General features: G+C 45.3%; 1 protein-coding gene across 2 annotated transcripts in view; it reads right to left on the reverse strand.

Moving 5' to 3' along the window:
* Positions 1-6,745, reverse strand: part of ZNRF3 (zinc and ring finger 3) — a 171,188-nt gene that overhangs the window by 128,360 nt on the left and 36,083 nt on the right. Inside the window, exon 1 of one of the 2 annotated variants that reach the window (XM_019643233.1) lies at positions 2,244-2,264. The exons of the other annotated variant lie outside the window; for it this stretch is intronic. The gene's annotated coding sequence lies outside the window, so the exon portion shown is untranslated. Of the gene's footprint in view, positions 1-2,243; positions 2,265-6,745 lie in introns of those variants that run through there. 2 annotated transcript variants of the gene reach the window in all.

A 6,745-nucleotide genomic window follows, 5' to 3' on the forward strand; every position in this document is an offset into this window, starting at 1 on the left:
CAACTTGGGCCAGTGAAGCAACGTCCTCCACAACTAGACTGAAGAACAAAAGGACAGCAACTTGTCTGTTCCCCTTCCCCCAATTCCCTAGCGCTGTTCTCATCCCCCAATTCCCCAATAAAAAAAAATCTTTAAAAAATAAAAATAAAAATAAAAAATAATAATAATGTTCACACTAGAGATGTTTCAAACCAGTTTGTTTGAAATCTACCAGAAGTTCCACCAACAGGCCAACTGCACACTCTACAGCAGACCCCCTGTTGTACAAACACCTTTGGACAAAATGGGCCCATGCTCCCTGCAGTCACATGGCCATACCACCAGAAGGCAAAGGGAGGGATGAGAAGAAGGAAAGGAATGGGCTCTGCTCCAGGAAATGTGAGGGGGGCAAATCATTCACATGTAACACAGTTGCCAAAGCAAACTCCGGCCTGGTGGTCCTCTAGCCACTAGACCCTCCTGGATTCTCCCTTGAGTGTCTGAATCACAATCAAGATCCCTAAGGCTATTCCCAACTTGAGAGACAGAAATAGAGATATAGAGACATAGAGGGATAGAGATAAAGATAGCGCACACAGAGGCGCTATCTGGATCTAAAAGGGGTAGAAACAATGAAAAGCGAACCTCAAAAAAATTGTCACATCCATTTAATACAGCGGTTCTCAACCTGAGGGTCGCGACCCCTTTGGGGGTCGAACGACCCTTTCACAGGGGTCGCCGGGTACTCGTATGTGGGCGTATCTGCATGTGGGCCTGGAGATGGATAGAGGAGTGGTGTCTCAGTTCCTAAGACCTTTGAAAATATGTGTTTTCCGATGGTCTTAGGCGACCCCTGTGAAAGGTTGAGAACCGCTGATTTAACACATCTGAGCACCTACCATGTGCTGGATATACATGTGTTCAGTTTTCAAATGTTAAAGACATATCACATGTACAGATGGACAAGTATGTGATATAGCAAATATAGTAAAATATTCCTGGTAGAATATAGGTGCGGGTATATAGGTGTTCACCATACCATTCTTTCACATTTCCTGTATGTCTGCAATTTTTCTTTTTTTTTTTTTAGCTGAGCCATCCTGCCACGTGTTGGCAGCTCAGCGGCAGCTCGGCTCGGGCCGTGAATCGAACCGGAGACCCTGTTGCTCAGAACTCGCACTCTTGAGCGAGCTCTTAACCAACTGAGCCACTCGGCCGGCCGTGCAATTTTTCATAATAAAATATGGGGGAAAAACACTTTTGTAAATGATGGGGAAAGATCTGATTTGTAGTTTTAAAAAGGGAGGGAAAAAACCCTCCCAGTCTTGCCCTCAAGAAGCTTACAATCTGATGTGCATGGACAGAGGCATCATGGGGCCAGAGAAGGAAAGAGGGTCTAGAAAGATACCAGATATGCAGCTTGAGTAACAGACAAGAAACCAAGAGAAACAGATTCAGGGAGAGAAGAGAAATCTGGTTCTATGCTAGGTTTGGTTGGGGTGCCTGTAAGATGCTGCGGTGGGCTTGAGTCACCATGAATTAGACTGGCAAGCACCTCTAATTCTGAACTCTGATGTGGGGAAGGTCTTCAGAAAGAATTCAACATCCAACAAGCTGACTCAACAGCTGAAGGGCTGTTCTGTCTGTGCAGGTATTTTTCTGTAAGACTTATTAAGCAAGAAAATGGAATATGGCTGATTTTACTCAATAAAGGTATATGGCAAAGGGTTTCACCAATGTGTGTGAATAACTCAGGGACACCTGACAATCAGGCACACGTCTGTGANGGGCTTAAAATAATTTCTCATCATAACAAGAAATGTACCTCCACAGAAATTCATCAGTAACAGAGTCAACCTCAACGCAATAATGAACCCTAAAGGACAGGGGAGAGAGGGAGAGCAGGGAGAGGGGAGAAAGGAGAGAGCAGAGGGCTGAGAGAGAGAGAGGGAGGGAGGGAGGGAGGGAAGGAGGGAGGGAAAGAGAGAGAGGGCTGTTGACAGGAGGTTACAAAATGTCAAGAAGGCAAGCTCTATGTAGCCACAAGGCCAGTGTTTCTTGGACAGAATCAAGAATCTTCCCTGGTTGAGGCCTAATGTCTATTCTCATCCTGCTCTAGCATCTCCTCAGAGGAAAAACAAAGCTCGACTGCCAGAAAACGTTCCAAGTAATTGTTGATAACAGATAACAGTAGAGGAAGCCCTCTGGTTAATGTTTAAGCATGGCAGAAGTATTGTTAACTCCTTAATAGTTAAGAAGCCCACCAGAAGACCCAAACGTTTGCTCAATGGGCCCATGGCTCATCAGGAACACTGATTGCTTCCATCAGGTTCAGGAATCCTCTCTGCTTTCAGGGTTGCAGTTGGTTGCAGAGGCCCACTGCTCTGCTCAGTCTTGCCTCTCAGCTGGAGTTACTGCAGGGCACAGCAGGCCTGGTGACAGATTACAGGTACACTCACAGAGCGACCCAGTGTTGCTGGGTGGCTATTAACGTTCGCACTGCCTGGGATTCTGCACATGCTGATAGGGACCTGGTCACCTGGAAAAGAGACATTCTTCATTCACTCCAAAGGAAGCAGAAACCAGGAAAAGCTAGGTCCCTTCTACTAAGGCAGATCACTGATCAAAGATCAAAGAGGCAACTGGTTACATTCTTAACAATGTTAAGATTTTTTTTCTTTTTCTTAATTCAAACCAGGAGAGACTTTTGAGACACAGGCCTCATTTCACAGGTGAAGAAACCAAATGCGGAGACGTGACGGGCGTTCCTTGGCTAAGGTAAGCATCAGCTCTTACACCTCCCACTGCCCCATGCAGACCTCCCTGCTGCTCTGCTTTCACCCTTGATTTCAAACGGGCCTTCAGTGATGAGCAAGTGTGTGGCTGAAGGGGTCCTCTCCGAGCCTGGGCAGGTAAGGTTAGCAGCTGAGCTTCAGCCACAGGTACCACACAAACCTGTCCCTTCCACAGCCTTTGTTCCAAATTGGCCCCACACTTAGCTGACGGCCTGCACTGTCCTTACTGGAGTTCTCCCAGGCTGTCTCCAGTGATGTCACCAAGCTCAGTGTGCGCCCATCACACCTTCTGCCTTCTCTGACCATAGGAACCTACCTCGGCCTGTATTTTGCTGTTTGACCTAGGCTTGGCTGTTCCTCGATCACACATTCTCTTTCCATGTCTTGCCCAGTGAAACTGGGCAGGAAGAATCCTTGATTCTAGAATGACAGTGTGCTGGGACCTAGATTCCCCTAGAACAATGTCGGCTCTGTGAGGGTAGAGACCTTTGTCTTTTGCATTGCAGTATCCCTAGTGCCTAACAGAGTACCTGGATGGACGGACAGACGGATGGATGGATGGATGGATGGATGGATGGATGGATGGATGGATGGATGGGACAGACGGACTGAGGGAGGGAGGGACGGACGGATAGATGGACGGACGGATGGGGTTCCCTAACAAAGTAGTAGCCTCCTTGATTGTTTTTTCCCCTTTTGTCAATTCCCATGTCAAAACAGTAATGCCCGCTTAGGGTAAAATTTGTGCTATACTAATAACAATTTACACTAATGATTCCTCGGTTTCCCTGATGCTAACTGCTACACAATTTCAGTCTTCTTCAGGTTACACAAGTATTCACAAAGTAACATCTTTACCTACTAGGCCCAGTCTAGCATCCCTTGGGGACAGGGAGGAAGGCTACAAAGAGCAATTGAATGAGCTCTACTTTATGCAGGCTCAGGATCAGTGCAAGACTTATATAAACATTCAACCAGCCCAAGACTGGCAGACATCTCCAACATTGGTCAACCTGCTGACGAAAGAATGAAAGCAGCATCCTGGCAAAAATAAATAAAATTTCTTACTTTCCAAAAGACCCTAAAGTGTTACACCGAAACAATTACTTCTTTTCCTCCAGGATGGTGCAGTCCTCACAAATCACTCGTTTTTGTATGCGTGTCAAAACATGGTTAAAGGACCTGTGATGAGAACCTTGGCTGCCTCTTACACTCCAGCCAAGCCGCTGGTCCTCCTACCTTCTGCCTCCTCATCCCTGCCTGCTCTGTGGGCTCACCACTGAGAAGCTAGAAATCTCCATTCAAGCAAGACCTATGACAAAGACCCCGCCACACCACGTGGCTTCCCCATCAGCATGGTAGGAGCCCAGAGCTATTTCCTCAGGAATGGGTATGCATGTACACGGGGCAAAGCCTCTTCCATTTCCTATTCCAAAGCTCTTACTGTGAGGGTTCAAGTGTTCTGTGGTCAAAGAGCAAGCAGCAGCCAACACATCCTCAGAAGAGCAAGTCCATTCTTGGGCTCAGCCATAGCTGGGTCATTAATAACATACCAGTGTCCCATGGAACATTTACAAAGGCGTACCCTGTTAAGTGACCTGTGAGTAACCTGCAGATAACCTGCTCCATAGTTAAGACAGGCATTACTATCATTCCCACTTGACAGATGAGCAGGCAGAAGCCTGGGGCCACTCGGGTGCTTGTCCCAAATCCAATGAGAAAGTGATAAAACTGAGGCTGCACCCAGATCTTCCAAAGCCTAAGATGGCACACACTTACAAAGGGTACCATCTCCCACCGGAGCTCTCCACACACCAGAATATAGCAGGGGCTATAAACAGACCTGCCCATTTAACCACTAACTGGTACCTGCTCTCACCACAGACATCTGGCCAGGAAGCTACCCTCTACGACCGCCACACACCAGTGCTCCCACCAGCTAAGACGGACATGTTTCTAGATATGTTTATGCCAACTCTACCTGCTGCATGTAACTAAACTAAATCTTAAACGATGCAAAAAAAAATGGAGTTTTAGCCTAGGAAAACTAAGCCAAATATTTCAGGAAGGTTAAATTATGGCAAATAACTTTTTTTAAAAAAGGCTGAGAATTAAATGCAACTTTTAAACTAGACAGGAAAAAAAGGGCAAAATTCTAAAAGGCTCCTGATAGCCTTACAAGTATCTATAAGTTTTTACTTCACTTAAAAACAAAACAAAACAGGGCGGCCAGTTGCCTCATAGAGTGCAGGCTCATAGCACCAAGGTTGCCGGTTCGATTCCCACGTGGGCCACTGGGTTGCACCCTCCACAACTAAACTGAAACAACTACTTGACTTGGAACTGATGGGTCCTGGAAAAACACACTGTTACCCAATAAAATTTATAAAAAACAAAACGAAACAAAAACCCCAGAACTGTAATTTTAAGTGACAGATCAAGGGTAAGAAAGACTAAGCAGAAAAAATCAGCGGTCCCATTCAGAAAGGCCTGGGCTTGTATGTCCACTTACAGGCCTTAATTAAAACATAATTTTAAACTAGCGTTCTTTTTTAAATCATTCCCTGCTTCAACTTAACTGGACTTTTCCAATTACACAACCACCTACAGGTCCCAACAGTATCAGATAACAAGGATCCCGCTAAAGTGTGAAAATCACGGAAGGTGCGCACTCTCTCTCGCGCACACACACACACACACACACACACACACACACACACACTCACTCAGTTGTCCTCTGCCAACAGATGCAATCCCTTGGCCAGTGATATGTTGAAATTTCTGGGTTCTCAAACAGAGACAGGGCTTAAAATAATTTCTCATCATAACAAGAAATGTACCTCCACAGAAATTCATCAGTAACAGAGTCAACCTCAACGCAATAATGAACCCTAAAGCGTTTCTAGAGCAATGGTTCTTAACTAAGGGCAATTTTGCCACCTCTTCCTCCATTCACCCAGGGGACATCTGGCAATGTCCAGAGACCAGCGTATGTATTTCCCCATGTATAAGACGCACCATTTTTCGAAAAATTTAGGGTCTAAAAACTGGGTGTGTCTTATACAGTGGTTGTAGGGGTTTTTTTAGTTGCATTTCCCGCTTTTTTGCGCTTGTTTTTGCACTCATACAACCACTGTATAAAACGCACCCAGTTTTTAGACCCCAAATGATGATGGCACCGTGGTTAGGGGCATGTCCTTAACTTAGCAGATGCATTTTGGAGTGCTGGGGGATAAAAATATTGGCAAGATATTGGAAACTTTCAAATGGACACTAGCCAAAACAGAAACACACACCCCTAAAACTGAAATCTGTTGAAACCCAAGGTCCTTAAAGCAGGGAAGTCACAGGTTGAAACTAAAATAGGATTGTCATTCAAGAGAGGAAGAGCTTATCCACTCTATGAAGAAACAGAATCAGGTAAGCTTATAGACCTTGTCGATTTCCCACTAAGAACTGTGAAAGAAAGTGCTTCTTCTCTAAAAGACTTCACACACACACAAACACACACACACACACACACACACCAAATTACATCAGCTTGTTTTGGAAGGGATACAAATCAAAGCAAAGCAAAGAAAAACAAGGGTGCTTGGGAAACCAATCGAAGTGCAACAAGTTATGGGTTCATCTTAACTTTGCAAAGTTTACTCAAGTCAAAAGATTCTAGGCTTCCAGGATCCTTTGAGCAGATTTACAAGTCTGAGCTAAAGCCTTTCTATGAATAGAATAAGCTAAGTTTGCCAATTCCAATGAAATTTCCCCCAAAGCACAAGTTCACACTGATATTTCAAGAAACGTGACTTGTTTAACTCATTTAAAAAAATAATAGGGCCTGCCAAGTGGCCCATTGGTTAAAAGCTGGCTTGGGACGCCAGAGGACCCCGGGTCGGATCCCACATATGAGGGCCAGTGACACTGCCCTCTACAGCTAAGATGCTGAACAACAGCTCAACCTGGAGCTGGGCTGC

The sequence above is a fragment of the Hipposideros armiger genome, unplaced genomic scaffold, assembly GCF_001890085.2.
Source record: "Hipposideros armiger isolate ML-2016 unplaced genomic scaffold, ASM189008v1 scaffold_75, whole genome shotgun sequence".
Lineage (NCBI taxonomy): Eukaryota > Metazoa > Chordata > Mammalia > Chiroptera > Hipposideridae > Hipposideros > Hipposideros armiger.